The sequence below is a fragment of the Carassius auratus genome, unplaced genomic scaffold, assembly GCF_003368295.1.
Source record: "Carassius auratus strain Wakin unplaced genomic scaffold, ASM336829v1 scaf_tig00215630, whole genome shotgun sequence".
Taxonomy (NCBI): Eukaryota; Metazoa; Chordata; class Actinopteri; order Cypriniformes; family Cyprinidae; genus Carassius; species Carassius auratus.
Window position 1 is genome coordinate 610,721 of NW_020528171.1, and position 15,507 is coordinate 626,227.

The following is a 15,507-nucleotide window of genomic DNA, read 5'->3' on the forward strand; positions in this document are numbered from 1 at the left end:
GTCAAAGTGCAGCAGACAGAGCTGCTGTGATTGGCCGGAGGCGTGGACTCATTTACATATTCATAGCTCTGTGCATACTAAATTAGGTACAGGCGGAGAGTTATATTCAAGCTATATTTAAACGTATGTAAAAGTTATTTACCCATTTTCAAAATTAAAAGAATGAGTTTTAAGGGATAAAATTAGTTATTTCAGGGGGACTTTATAAATAAAGCTTTTTTTATTTTTTTTGCTGTGATGAATAGAAGAACTATTTTTGCTACCGTGAAGAAGCTTTCAGTAGACGGCTTTTAAAAGAAGCACATTTATTTTAGTCTGAAGAACATTTGAATAATCTAAAGAACCATTTTCTGCTATAAAGGACCTTTTGTATAATGGAAAGCTCTCACAAATGATAAGGTCTGTCATCTATACCAATAAAGATCCTTGTGTAGTTTTCTGTTACACTTTAAGATTACAGTGTGTGATTGTGTGAGTGAAGTTTCCCTCTGTTTGATCCTGATTGGCTCAGTGTGGGCAGCGGGATCAGATTCTCATGATCTCTGGATGTTGATTGGTCCAGAGGGGATGCTGCTCTTTGACTGGTCTTACCATAGAGAGAAGACTAAGCAAAAACATGCTAAGTGAACAGCATCGCTAGTGTTTTCAGCAGGATAGGATGATAACAGAGCTCCAGAGAGCTGCGTTTGAGGGGTTTCACAGCTGTTGATACTAAATTAGGTACAGATGATGCTAACCTTGAATCAACAAACAGAACTAACAATTATTGCTAAATGTGTGGCTGAATCATATAATAACTTAATTAATAATATTGATAGTTCATCGTCTAGCTGACTACGTCTTGTATTATTATTATTATTTTTATTTTTTCTAAAATCCTGTCAAATGTGCACAAACTACTAGCTACTACTAAATATTGTAGAAACATAATTTTCTGTAAAGTTGCTTTGTAATGATTTATTTTGTAAAAAGCGCTATACAAATAAACTTGAATTGAATTGAATTGAATTGTTGAGTTGTTGTTGTAGCTTTGGGAGCACAATTCTACTACTGGATCAATAGAACTAATAACTCAGCCCTCCGACTAGGTCTAGAACACACACACACACACACACACACACACACACACACACACACACACACATGCTCTAATCCCTCTCTCTTTTCACTTGAAATGGTTTCTTCTCATTAGAGGCGTGTGCTAATTGCAGTGAGGATCAGAGCGAGGTTTTTCGGGTCAGTTTCTCTTGGTTCTGTTATTCTGCTTGGACTGAAGCATCTGCTTGAAGCTCACAGGATGTGTTGGGGTCAGAGAAGTCCTGCGGCTGCTGTGTTTGTGAGTTATGGCCACATTAATATTGGATCAGCTGCAGACAGTGGCGTCAGTGGTTCAGTTCTGAACCGATCCAGATATTAAACCAGAACTGCTGGCCATAAATAGTGTGAGAACAGCAGATCAATCACAGTCCAGTGTGAATCACAGACGCTGGTCTTAGTGGTGTTATGTGCTCCTGAAGCCTCAAGGCCACACGTGACGGTGCGATATCACGGTCCTGTCATGATGTCATCGTGCATTTGCTGTCAATCATCTGCTGTGAACACTTGGTGCTGTATGAAGGAACTGAAAATCCATCATAAAGATCTGTGACTGTGACGTGTGTTTTGTTGAGCTTGTGCCGGCCCTGAGGAATGGTATGTGAGAGGTATGTGATGTAGGTACGAAACTGCTGTATGTACATGAACACATCATCTCCGGTTCAGTTGATTCTTCAGAAGAAGCTGCTGATATTTGTGCTGACTGAACAGTGTGATGTGTGTCTGAATGTGAGGATCACTGAATTTCTGGGTTAGTCTGGTCTCATCATTGCTATAATAGTTCTGTTGTAATGATAGTAATAAGTATTTTGTGTTGCCGTGGATACAGATGGAATAATGATCATGTGAGCATCAGTAATGAACATGTTCCTTCATTAGTTATGTTCATCAGAGCAGCTTTAGTTCAGGAGCTAATCATCTTCTCAGACGTGTTTCTGATGTTGTGAGTGTGTGTCTGTGTCTGTGTGTGTGTGTGTGTGTGTGTGTGTGTGCAGTGTATATACACAGGGCATGTGTGATGCGTCAGTGCAGTAGTGCTGGGATAGTAGTGCCTGTAGGTTAGTAGGAATTGCATGCTGCATACTGCCATCGACTAGCCCTTGTGTAAGGGTGAAAAGAGGAGCCAAGTGAGTAAGTCTCCTCCTGTCGGTACATAGCCTCTCCACCGCCAAGACTCCTACAGTGCCTCCTTGCGGCCACACACGGTAACTGGGCCCTAGCGGACCCAGGCTGAACTGTAGGGGATCTCGGAGCAGCAGTGGGCCCCAGAGGCGTGGTGTGCAGGCCCCCCAAGCAGTGGACATGCCTTGGAACCGCCAACCACAGCCCTAGCTATGGGTAAATAGTCCAACTGCCTTGTGGGGTAGCCTAGAGAGGCAGAGGCTAAGGGAACAAACCCTGAAAAAAAAGGAAAAGACCTCAATGCGGAACAGGCGGAGGATGATGGCTGACTTAAGTGGAGCATCACAACGGCTGGGAAGGCGGATGAAGGCTGCAGCAGTGATGGGTCCCCAGTCATCTCGGACTCCGTGCCACTGGATCCTGACCCAGTCCTGCCAAAGACCGTGTGGTGGTTGTCTGTGCACCAGCCTCCACACGTTAAACAACGTCACGCACAGGCATCCTCCACAAAGGGAATCCACCTTACCTACCCAGATTAAGTCCTATGGCAACCAGCAAGTGGCGACGGGGGCAGGTTTGTGTACTCTGGAAGCCCCTAGTCATGAGCTGGCACATCAGGCAATGGGTGTCAGAATCAGTCGCTGGGCTCTTGGGACGAGGCAGAAGAGCTCTTCGGCAGCTACACCCATGACTAAGCAGTCCTATTTAGGATCTGCTCGGCTTACCCCACATGGGGAAGGGGCAAGAAAAGGTGCCCTAAAAATAGCCTGCCTCATACCTCCCGACTGGATTACCGCGTACAGAGGGAACACCCCATTTGCGGTCAGAAACAAAATAAATTTAATTTTGGAGCCTGGAATGTGCTCACTCTGATGGACAGCACCTCCAGTGACAGACCTGAGAGACGAACTGCCATCATAGCCAGAGAACTGCAGAGATGCCGGATTGATATAGGTGCTCTCTCCGAGACCCTGCGGACAGGTGAAGGGCAGCTGAAAGAGGAGAAAGGTGGCTACACCGATGAGGCTAGAAACCATGGAGTTGGACTTGCCATCAAAAACCAGCTTGTAAACCACCTCTCGGAACTTCCTGTGGGGATCAGCGAGTGCCTCATGACAATCCGTCTGATGCTGGCCAACAACCAGACAGCGACAGTAGTGTCAGTAGTACAAACTTAAAAAAGGAGGAAGATTCAGAAGAAGCAGACACGGCGAAGACTGAACCTTTACAGCCTGAATGAAACTGCCATCCAGCAGCTACATCAGGACTCTCTTGAGAAAAGTCTTCAGCAAGAATATCCTGATAAAATTGAAGAGCACTGGGTCCTTCTCAAATCCGCCATCCATGACTCATGCAAATCCAACCTTGGGTATCAGTCCAGAAAACATCAGGACTGGTTTGATGAAAATGACACAGAGATAGAACAACTTATCTACAGAAAATGAAAAGCCTTCCGAGAGTGTAAAAATTACATAACATGTGAGGCCAAAAGGGCAGCACACTCCAGAGCCAAGTCTGATGTTCAGAGATTGACGATTGTCTCTAGAACTCCAGAGACTGGAAGATTCAGGTAACACCAGAGGCTTTTTTAGTGCCACTAATGATGTCTATGGCCCTAGCCACCGCAGCTTAAATCCCCTGTGCCCAAAAGATGGACAGACTCTTTTAAAAGACAATGACTCCATCAACGCACGTTGGAAGGATCACTTTCAAGAACTTCTGAACCGTGACAGCTCAGCCAAATCAGACATGGCTGACCATATCCCACAGAGTCCCATCAGAGAAGACATGGGGGAACCTCATACCCTAACTGAGGTTCACAATGCCATCAGGAATCTCAGGAACAACAAGGCCACTGGTCCTGATGGGATCTCAGCGAAGATCTTAAAGGAAGGAGGACCAAGGCTCTGGCACCACATCCACCATCTACTCATCAAGGCCTGGGAAAGGGAAGAGCTCCCCTCAGAGCTCCGGGATGCCCAAATTGTTACAATATTCAAGAAAGGGGATAGGGCAGAATGTGGAAACTACAGGGGCATCTCGCTCTTATCAACAACAGGCAAAGTCCTTGCTCATGTCCTCACCAACCGCCTTCTACCACTATCTGAGGAGATACTCCCCGAATCACAGTGCGGTATCCGTCCATCTAGGGGAACAACTGACATGATCTTTTCTGCTCGCCAACTACAAGAAAAGTGTCGGGAACAGGGACTGCCTCTGTATATGGCCTTTATAGACTTGACAAAGGCCTTTGACTGCGTGAATAGGCAGACACTGTGGAGCATACTATCAAAGTATGGATGTCATTCTAAATACATCCGTGTACTGAGGCTACTGCATGACGGCATGTCAGCCACCGTGCTCAATAGTGACTCTGAATCTGAGCCATTTACCATAGAAACTGGGGTCAAACAGGGATGTATCATTGCACCCACCCTATTTGCCATCTTCATTGCAGCCATACACCACCTTACTGGCCAAGATTTGCCACAGGGGATCCCAATCCTTTACAGGACTGATGGTTCTGTCCCTTACCAGGTTCAAAGCCAAGAGCAAAGTCAGAAATGCTACCATAATAGAGCTGCAATACGCCGATGATAACGCTATTGCAGCACACTCTCCTGAAGACCTCCAGGACATCCTAAATGCCTCTGCCAAGTCATACAGAGCCCTGGGTTTGGTCTTGAACATCAAGAAAACTCAGGGTCTGTATCAACCACCACCCAACCAGCCATCATGCCAGCCTATCATTAAAGTGGATAACACCACTCTGGAAAGCGTGGACCACTTCCCCTCCATTGGCAGCATTCTCTCTTTCAAAGCTGATATAGACTATGAAGTTAACCATCGCCTAAGCTGTGCCAGCGGACCCTATGCCAAACTCACGACAAGAGTCTTTGATGACCAAGACCTGAGGGCTCAAACCAAGGTCCTGGTTTACAGATCTGCGATTCTCCCAACTCTGCTGTATGGAGCGGAATCTTGGACCACCTACAGCAGACACCTGAGATCACTGGAACGATTCCATCAAAGAGCCTTAAGAAAAATCCTGAGGATCAACTGGGAAGACAGACGTACAAACTCCAGTATTCTGGAGGAAACGAATATGCCCAGCAGCACTACCACCATAATGCAGCACCAGCTCCGATGGACAGGACATGTCATCCGCATGCCCAACAACCGTCTCCCTAAGCAGATCCTGTACTTCCAGCTAAAAGAAGGACAGCGAGCCCCTGGTGGGCCAAAGAAACGCTTTAAGGACAATATCAAGACCAGCCTAAAAAACAAGTTTAACATCACATCCGGGAGAATCTCGCGTTAAACAGGGATTACAGGAGAAAAGCAGTGCAGGAAGGTGCAGCACACCACAAAACAGAACTCCGCCGTGCCGCAGATGTAAAGCGGCAACACCGCAAGGGCAAACAGAGAAAGGCTCCACCACCACACATCACCTCAACCTTCCATTGCCCACATTGCACCAGAATCTGTGGATCACAGAACGGCCTCTACAGCCACCTGAGGATCCACAAATAAGGTGACCCGACAGAGAAGACAGTCATACTCGATTCGAGTGACCGCCGAAGAAGAAGAAGAAGAAGAAGAAGAAGAAGAAGTGCAGTGCAGTAGCAGCATCAGGAGCCACTCTATTAATTGACTCTATTAAATGACTTGGATTGAAAGTTTGAGTCTCTCTCTCTCTCTGTGTGTATGTGTGTGTGTGTGTGTGTGTAACAGGAGATAATAAAAGACAACACAATGAGTTTTCCTCTTTTACCCAGAGGCTGAAAATCTGTACAAGAGTCTGTGTGTGTGTGTGGGTTCAACTAAATGGCTTTTATTCACTTATTTCACACCATCAAGCATTTAGCAGTGAGTGTGTGACTGCAGTGAGATCAGCGTCTGTGTGTTTATCAGCTGGTGTAAACACCATCAACAACATGACAACAGCAGCATGTGCTCTGAGACGACTGAGCTGATTGAGACATCACTCATTCTGTTGAAATGAATCAGTACTTCAGCTCTTTGTATTACTTTATTATTATTATTATTAATGATTTCTAGTGTAGCATTTTATCATTTCTTGTGTTATTTGATGTCTTTTCTGTATATGTGCCATTTGATTTCTGTTGAGGAAGCCCGTTTGATCTGTAGCTTTACTCTGTAATCATTTTGTCACTCAGAGACGCTGTGAAGTGAACGAGAGACACTGAAACTGATCTGCAGATTTTCTCTCTCTCTCTCTCTCTCTGTTACCGGGGAAACACCCAGGTGATGCTCAGAAGGTTTTCATGTCGTTGGTGAAACGATGATGTTATTAATAACCATCATCAATATTTGACTCCACTCAGGAAAAGCCATTCGACTCGTGAGCCGCATGGACAGATTCACACCAGCATATCTGCTGCTTTTACTTCTGCTGATGAATGATTAGTAAAGGTGCTATATCTCTTTTCTTCTCTGTACTTAGGCATACAAAAATACCATAATATGTTTGTGTGACACATCTTTAGTGTCTGTGGAGCACCTGTTATAGTTTGAACACAGCCTGTTTGTGTGTGTGTGTGTGTGAGAGAGAGAGGGAGTGTGTGTGTGTGTGATTCGGTGAATGTTTTGACTGGTCGAGTGGGAGCAGCGGTCCAAGTGTTTTGATTGGTCGAGAGCAGCCTCATGATGGTTTTTATAGGTCCGCCAGTGTTCCATGGTTTCTAATTGGTCAGGCATGACCTGAGGGGTCAAGAGTGGCCTTTCAAGTGAACTGATTGGTTGATTGGAAGTTTGAGTTTTTGATTGGTCAAATGCCATTCAAAGTGTTCTGACTGGTCAAGTAGTTGTTTGAGTGTTCTGATTGGTCAGGCGGCAGCGGTCCGAGTGTTCTGATTGGTTGAGAGTGGTGATTGGCCCAGCCCAGCGTCTCCATATTCAGTCCCTGTTTGTGTGGCTCTGATGGTGTGTTTGTGTGTTTCAGATGTTGATTGTGTGGAACTGAACAGAATTACAGAGCATGTTGTGTGAAATGTCAGTGACCTAATGCTTATAGTACTGTTTTAAATTGAAGCTAGTTTACCTTCGTGTGTAACTGTTGGGTGCAAGTCTGAATATGAGTCATGTGATCACAGTGTGTGTGTGTGTGATTTTTAAATTCATGCAGACATTTATCTGGTCCATTGTTTAGTGTTATTTATTAATCTTTTTCTCCGTTGAGGACGTCTGGAGAGGGAGATTCAGCTCACTTCAGGACACACAATTACCAGGCAGCTATGTGCAGTGGGATTGTTTATTAGCAGGTGGGTTTAATTACAGGGTGAGAGAGAGAGAGAGAGACGGTGTGTGAGTGTGTGTGTGTGTGTGTGTGTGTGTTGAGTCCTGAGCTGCTATTCATAGACACCTCATAAAACATAAAGACAAGACTGAAAACACCACTAAAGACTGTCTGTCTGTTCTTCAGTTGTAACACACACACACACACACACACACACACACACACACTGATAAATGAGTCACGACACATCGGATATCATAGTCAAATGTTTTATTGCTTCTACTATTTTGAGCTCAGTGTTCATTTCCTGCCCAGAGAGGAAGTGACATCACATTCATGCAAAACTCTGTGAATCTCACAAACCTTTTCAAGAACATTTTGTTTATATTCCCTAAAAAATTTTTTTTGCATTGAAATTTGAACACATTTTACCCTCATATTCTATTTATGCTAATGTGAAACATAAAATATGTGATTTAAATCAAGTATTTGTTTATTAGTTAGCACATCAACATTTGCTGAATGCTTATTAAAATGATCCAAGCATTGTATTTAATATTCTATATTAATACATTAAATCAGGCATGCATTCTTCGGATTTTGGTGGCCCAAAATGAATTTTACTAGCCTTTTTCAGATGAGCAAATACAGTCATAAAAACAGTCATACTCTTAATGTCCTAAAATTAGGCTTAGATATATTTATGCACAATATAACTGAAACGCTTCCTCTTATTTTGGGCTGTAATGTAATGTTTACGTGTTCATTCATGCTAAACCTCCAGATCTGTGTGTGTGTGTGTGTGTGTGTGTGTGTGATCCTGTATTTCTGCACGTTCTCTTGCTCTGTTTCTCGTCTCGTGTCCCGTTCTTTACCTCCCCCTGTGCTTCTGTCTCTTTGTTAAACACAAGTGTGTAGGTGTGTGTTTTACACTTATGTAAATTTTCACATTATGCAACGTGAGGTGTGTGTGTGTGTGTGTGTTTGTGTGCATTCTCAACATAGACTGAGCTTATAGATCTTGAGATATTTCTGTGTGGATGAGTCCTGTAATCACACTGAACGTCTGTAGTTCAGAGCAGGAGCGACTCTGTGCTTCAGTGATTCTGTGTCATTATCATGTGTTGTGTGTCAGACGGTTGGTTGTGTTTGTCTGGGTCGGAGCGGCTGTAGGTTTGACCCCAGTAATGTGTAATTCAGACTGTCCCAGTTCTTCATAATGACCCTCATCAGTCGTGATCTGAACACGTCTCACGCTCCTGTAGGGATCAGCAGACATATAGAGCTCGTAATACCACACCCCAGCTCATAAAGACAACATTATATCATATTCATACAGGAACACAGGTTTATAACGTATCACATATACAGTGATTTACAGCAGCAGATTTACAGTGAGCAGAGATGCGATTTCTGTGACACGTTTTGATGTGATGTTGTGTCCATTGATGCCACAGAGCTGAGAAACCTACAGCATCCGGGTTTAGGACGCCTATTTCAATGCAGCATTATTCAGACTAATGGTGAGTGTGTGTGTGTGTGTGTGTGTGTGTGTTCTGTTTTACTGCGATTAGAGCTGTACTAGAACATTTCCAAGTTGGTCTGGTTTGAATCTTTAATAAAAAGCAAGTGAAGTGTTTGTGGCTTCAGTCCAAGTCATGTGATCAGACAGGAAGTGGTTTGTGTCCCGGTGTAGAGCTGCTGTTCTCCATCTCTGAGCTGACGGCAGATGGATAAGTGTTTCCTGCGTCAATAGATGTGTTTTTAATATTCGTGAGAAGGCCAAGTTTCTTTAACAGGGTTTGTGTGTCTGTGTTTAACTGTGTGAGTGTGAGGATTGGTGGGATGTAGGTGTGATGTTGAACAGTGCTTGTGCTCTTGATACTCTGGGCCTGTTTGAATCTGTGTCTGTGTGTCTCTCCGTGTCTCAGAGGGTCACAAAGTGTGGGTTTTCTCAGTGTGTCTAAGATTGTGTAAGAGTGTCTCACAGTGTCTGAGTGTCTCAGTGTGTCTCAGATTGTCTCGGTGTGTCTGAGAGTGTCTCATGTGGACTGGAGTGAGCCTCTGTTGTTCCTGCCGGAGCTCAGAGTCATTAATCATGTGACTCACCTGAGCTGTCCTGTCGAGGAACAGATTACTCCTTCCCTCTCAGACAGGAAACACACAACGCTGATTTATAACACATGCATCACATGCATTTCTGCCAGCGCTGCAGTGCTAAAGACCCAACGGTTTATTCTATAGCATTGTATAATGAGAGTGACACCTAAACAGTTATAATTTAGTTTCGACTCTTTACAATCAGAACCTTCTCAATCACATAACTCTTTTATATATGTAAATGAGCTGTGCTCTGATTGGCTTTTCTCCGTTCTTTTGTATGTTACTGAGCTCATGGCTGTGATGTCATGAAGCTTTGTGAATGAATCCATGTCTCTGTTTTGTTTAGGAAGAGCAAGAGATGAGCGAGATGTGTGTGTGTCAGGATGTTTCTACAGCAGCTCCGCACTGGCTGTATTTAAAATAATAGACTTCAAGTCATGCATACAATGAGTGTGAATGAGATTTATGTAATAAACTGAGTGTGTTTTAAATGCATAGTTAATTAAACTAATTGAATCTTCCACGTTTAGCCATTTCACGAGTTCACCCTTACATCTAATCTGAAGGCAAATAGTAAGCATATTTTGGCGTGCTGTCCTGGGGGAGGGGTCTGGGCCCGGAGCATAGCCCGAACCCAAATAACTCCCCCTATCCCTAATTTGGGATAAATAGATTAGAAGTGAGGAGTTGGGGTGGAGGAGGGTTGCCGAAAAACTGTCGTGGGACAGGAGGTAGGAAGACTGGATATATATACGCTTGCGTGCTATTTAAGATTATTAGCTAAACGAGATGCACCTGTGCCAAATTGGATGATTATCTGATCGTGCTTCTCCCGAACTTTGTTAATAAAACCACATATTTGAACCATGTTCATAAATGATACGTTTCATGCAGTTTAAATAAATACATTTTGATGATATGATTTGAATAAATGCAAATCGATGCAGATTCTTAGTAAACTATGCCATGATTCATTGTTTGAGTGAAACATGGATACTAATGTGAACTGTTTCTCTTTTCTTATGGGTTGTGAGTGTGTGCATGTGTGTGTTTGTGTGTGCCTTTTCATGTGTGTGTCACAATTTCTGAGGTCATTCCAGCAGGTGTTCATTAGGTAAATAAGGAAATGTGCTTATGCAAATGTCATTAGTTTGGATCCTACAATGAGGCATCTGTATGTCCTGCTGATTGAAGGAGAAACAAGAGGACACGCACACACACACACACACACACGCACACACACACGCACACACACACATCGGCGATGGGGAGATCAAATCGTTTTACTGTCTCATTCAGCTCATTCATCATTCCTGATGCTCAAACAGCAGATCTTGATGCTACCAAAGCATCTGCGGAATACATTCATGTAGAATGAAAAATGAACAACTCTTTATTCAAGCCATTTGTCACGTATTAAAGAGTCAAATTCCGTCAGAATAGCCATATTCTGAATTAGGGAATTATTCTAACGACTCCTCAGTGTCTGTCTGCGAAGACTGAAGGTCTCATCTGTTCTAGATTGATCAGAGTCTCGTTGTGCTTGTGAATGTAAGAGTGTTCTAGATCAGTGACACATGACCTTTGACCTCATCAGCAGCATGTTCTGTAGCCCAGGTCTCCTCAGATCCGAGCAGCTGTGAGTCTGATCTCTGATAGCCTCAGTACAGTCACCAGCGCTGTAGCCTCTCGTCTAAAACACATGATGTTTAGATCGGACTGTAGTAATGATGATTATCTGATGTGATGTGAGTGACTGCAAACATCTGTTGTCTCCCAACGCTTGTTTAATCTAGTTTTCTTCCTCCAGAACTTAATGTGCTGACACGCGTGGAATATTAATAGTATTAAATGGATGGTTCAGCAAGAATGATAGTTATGTTATCGTTTGCTATCCATCATATCTTTTCAAACCTGTTCAAACACAAAAGATATTTTGAAAAATGTAAACAATAATATTGGACCCCTTTGACTTTCATTGTTTGAACTCATAAATATCTCACATGGGTAAGTTAATATGGGTCAGACAGTGATCAAACTGAGATGTGAAGAGCAGAATGAATGTCGTCCAGGTTCTGTTGGTTGTCAGACAGACGTTCTGGTTCAGTCAGACATGGTGAAATTACTCTAGACCCACAGCAAACACTGTGTGTTGATTTAATGTGTGTTCTCCATTCAGAGCAGCTCATTCTTTATCTGCAGCTACAGCAGGATTTATTACTAACCTGTTTATTTCGCTTTCACCCAGCGGTCCACCTTTACCAACCACTCAGCAAAATACATTTATTTTTGTTCGTCTGTATGAATAGATAAATGTGTGCAGGAATACCTCGTTCCAGATACTTAAGAAAAAGTGTCTGAGAACTAAGTGTTCTTCTTTAAACTAGTTTAACTTGATTTCTCTGATAGGAACCTGTGAGATCGTTAACTGTCTCTTTAATTGTAGGTGGGTCCAAAGCCATGACATCAGAGGAGGAGGGGCCTGCCGTGGTGGGGGCGGAGCCACACATGGACATGTGTGCCTCTCCTGGCTGGGATGGGCTTGTTGAAGAAGAGGCGGAGCCTGTCGAGCAGGAGGAGGCGGGGCCAGCGGAGCAGGTGGCTGATGATGTCAGCAGTGAGTTTAGCGCTCTGGTCGTCCCGTACCCAGAACTGGCACCCATCGTCTTCTTCTGCCTCAAACAGACTACGTGTCCTCGCAGCTGGTGCATCCGCATGGTGTCCAGCCCATATCCTTAACATTGTAGCATTCTTAGTTTTTATTAATATTTTGAATTATCTGTTTTAATTTAAAAGTTTTAGAATTTTTTTATGTTGTGTTTTTGTCAATTTAAATGTAGATTTCTCTGAAGAATTTATTTCTTTATTCAGTTTTTTTATGGATGCGTCTTTCCATCATGTGTTAAAAAACTAAAATAAAAAGTTTTAATTACCTGCAACTTAAAAAAAATCTAAATAGTGAGATAAAAAGTAACAATAATTGTATTATTATTATTATTATTTTTTTTTTATCCTCTGGTGGTAATGGGCTTCCATATATTTTAAGTTAAACTAAATGAAAATGAGAAATGTTGCTTTGGCAACTAACTGAAATAATGTTTTTTTTAATGGTTTTAGTTAAGTATGTGTTTTTGTGTGTCAACATGACAATTGTCATTTTATTTTGCCAATCATATGGTTAATATTTCTGCAGTGTTGCACTGGTTAGCCCCGCCCACAGTCACATCTCATTGGTCCACATCCCTGCATATTAAGCCCATTTCATCTGATTGGCTGTATTTGTGTGAGGATGAATAGCTGTAAGCGTCAGAACACGTGTTGTTCTGCTGAACATCTTCTCTTTCAGCACAACTGTGAATAATAATAAACCGTCTTCTGTGATGAAAATATAATGACAAAATATAATGATAAATCAGCATCCGTCTGCTTCAGTCTGTGTGTGTTTTCACTCCGAGGCTGAGAATATAATTACAGTGTGTATGAGATATTACTCCTTTTAAAGCTTCTCCTATAATGTCTGTTATAGTATCTCAGATGTGGCTGGGCAGAATCTGAGGACAGTCTTCATGTCATTTGTTTATTCTGACCAGGATCTGCCCACTCAGACGGAAAGAGCTGCATGAACGACATCTGAAGCGATGTAGTTGTTTTTAGTGATGCTCAGGTCATCAGACATAGAAAACACTTGAAACAGGGTTTGTGATGAGGAATGTCTCGTGTATGTGCATGCAGTCAAAACTCTAAATGAGAGAGCAGAGCTCATGTGGTCAGTTTGTGTATTTTTCTCCAGAATTGTTGTGAAGCTTGAAGACTCACTTTGGCAGCTGGTTTCAGGTCTCAGTCGTCCTCCGTTCATGCAGATGATCTGAGCTCAGCTGGAGGAGATGAAGTGGAAAGATTGTAGGCTGATGTGATGTTATAGACCTGCTGTAGACCTCCATTGATCGTCTCCTGCTTTTCTTTAGACAGAAATCAATCAAACCAGCTCAATACAGGGTGAAACGTCACCTGATCATGAATGACGTGCTGGATGATCAGTGATGGTGTGACAGTGACGCCGCGGCTGTCCCAGTGCGACTTTATGTGAAAGCGGTTAACTGACTGAACGCTGTCTGGTCACTGATTGTTTTCCTATCTAAAGACTAACGCTCGACCTCTTCAGCCTCAGTGTTTATGTGCAGAGATGACATCATGACCTCTCTCTCTCTCTCTCTCTCAGTGCTTCAGTGTCTCTCGTCCTCAGTTGTATCCTTCTCCAGAAGTGAATAATGTCTCTAAATGTCAGGTGTCTTTTATTAAGATCAGAACGGCTCTGAAGGTGTTTGTCCGGCTGTCAGACGGTGTGTGTGTGTGTGTGTGTGTGCTGGAGTGGTTTGTATGATCTCTGAGTCTCTCTGTGTCTGTTTCATGTGTCAGTATTTGCTGGAATCAGCGTACACTGAACTGTTAGTCTCGTCTGGACTGGTTTGGAAATGGATGATAATATTAGACTCAAGTGGAGGATTTGATTTAGATAATGGCCTGACAGTCTTTGTGAATGCTCAAATCCTGTAGTAGTTGTAGTTTAGAGCTAATGGATTATGGACAGAAACACAGTGAAGCACCACAGAGATCAGACACATCGTGTGTGTGTGTGTGTGTTTGTGTGTGAGCGCGTGTGTACGTACTGGTATTCCCTACATCATGTGGTCCAAATGTTCAAGGATATAGTAATACCACAAAATGTTTATCTTGTAGTGACATTTATCTTTGGTCCCCATGAGGAAGGCAAGATGTAAATCACACAGAATGAAGTGTTTTGAGAATATAATAATGCCTGTAGTTTTGTGTGAGGGATTGGTTAAGAGTAAGAGGATAGAAAATACAGTTTGTACATTAGAAAAACCACCACACCTGTGGAATGAACCCTTAAAACATGGAAACCACTGTGATGTGATCATGCTGGAGTTTTATTGGGGTTTGTTGAGATGCTGGTTGTGTTGATGTCTAATGTGTGATATTTGCATAATGTTGTCATTTCTTGCGAGGTGAAGGAGCTGCTGTGATCGTTGTGTGTTTAGTTGGTAAATGTCATGTATATTTTAGATTTAGATTCACTGAGACGAGATGCAGTTAACATCTGACTTCAGCTTTACCACTGATATACAACACACACACAAACAACACATAAACCGTTTCCATCAGTACTGAGTGGCTCAGTGCATCTCTGTCTTTCATCTCACGGTGTGTTTCTGGAGGAGATTCAGATCAGACCTTAACACATTCAATTCAATTCAAGTTTATTTGTATAGAACTTTTTATGATACAAATCATTGCAAAGCAACATTTCTACAATATTTAGTAGTAGCTTATAAGTGGTGACTGTCAGTTTGTGCGCATATGACAGGAATTTTCAGAAACATTAATACAAGACATAGTCAGGCAGACGATGAACATTATTAACAGCGATTATTATGTAATTGCATAGTATATAGCAATATTTGTTAGTTCTGTTTGTTGATTCAGGGTTAGCATCATCTGAGGTCCTCTGAGGGTCAGCATCATCTCTTCTCAGGTGTTCTGGATCCAGACTAGAGCTTGTGTATTTCTAGTTACCACGGGATGAAGATCCAGCAGAAACAGAGAAACACATAGAGACATCATTAACATAGCTGCTGATCCAACAGAGTAAAGTTAATTAGTTTAACCCAAGCAAAGAATAAGAATGCAGATTTGATGAGATACAACTACACTCACAATTAAAAAGATACATTATTCGAATGCTTGGCGGAAGAGATGTGTTTTTAATCTAGATTTAAACAGAAAGAGTGTGTCTGAACCCCGAACATTATCAGGAAGGCTATTCCAGAGTTTGGGAGCCAAATGTGAGAAAGCTCTACCTCCTTTAGTGGACTTTGCTATCCTAGGAACTACCAAAAATCCAGCAT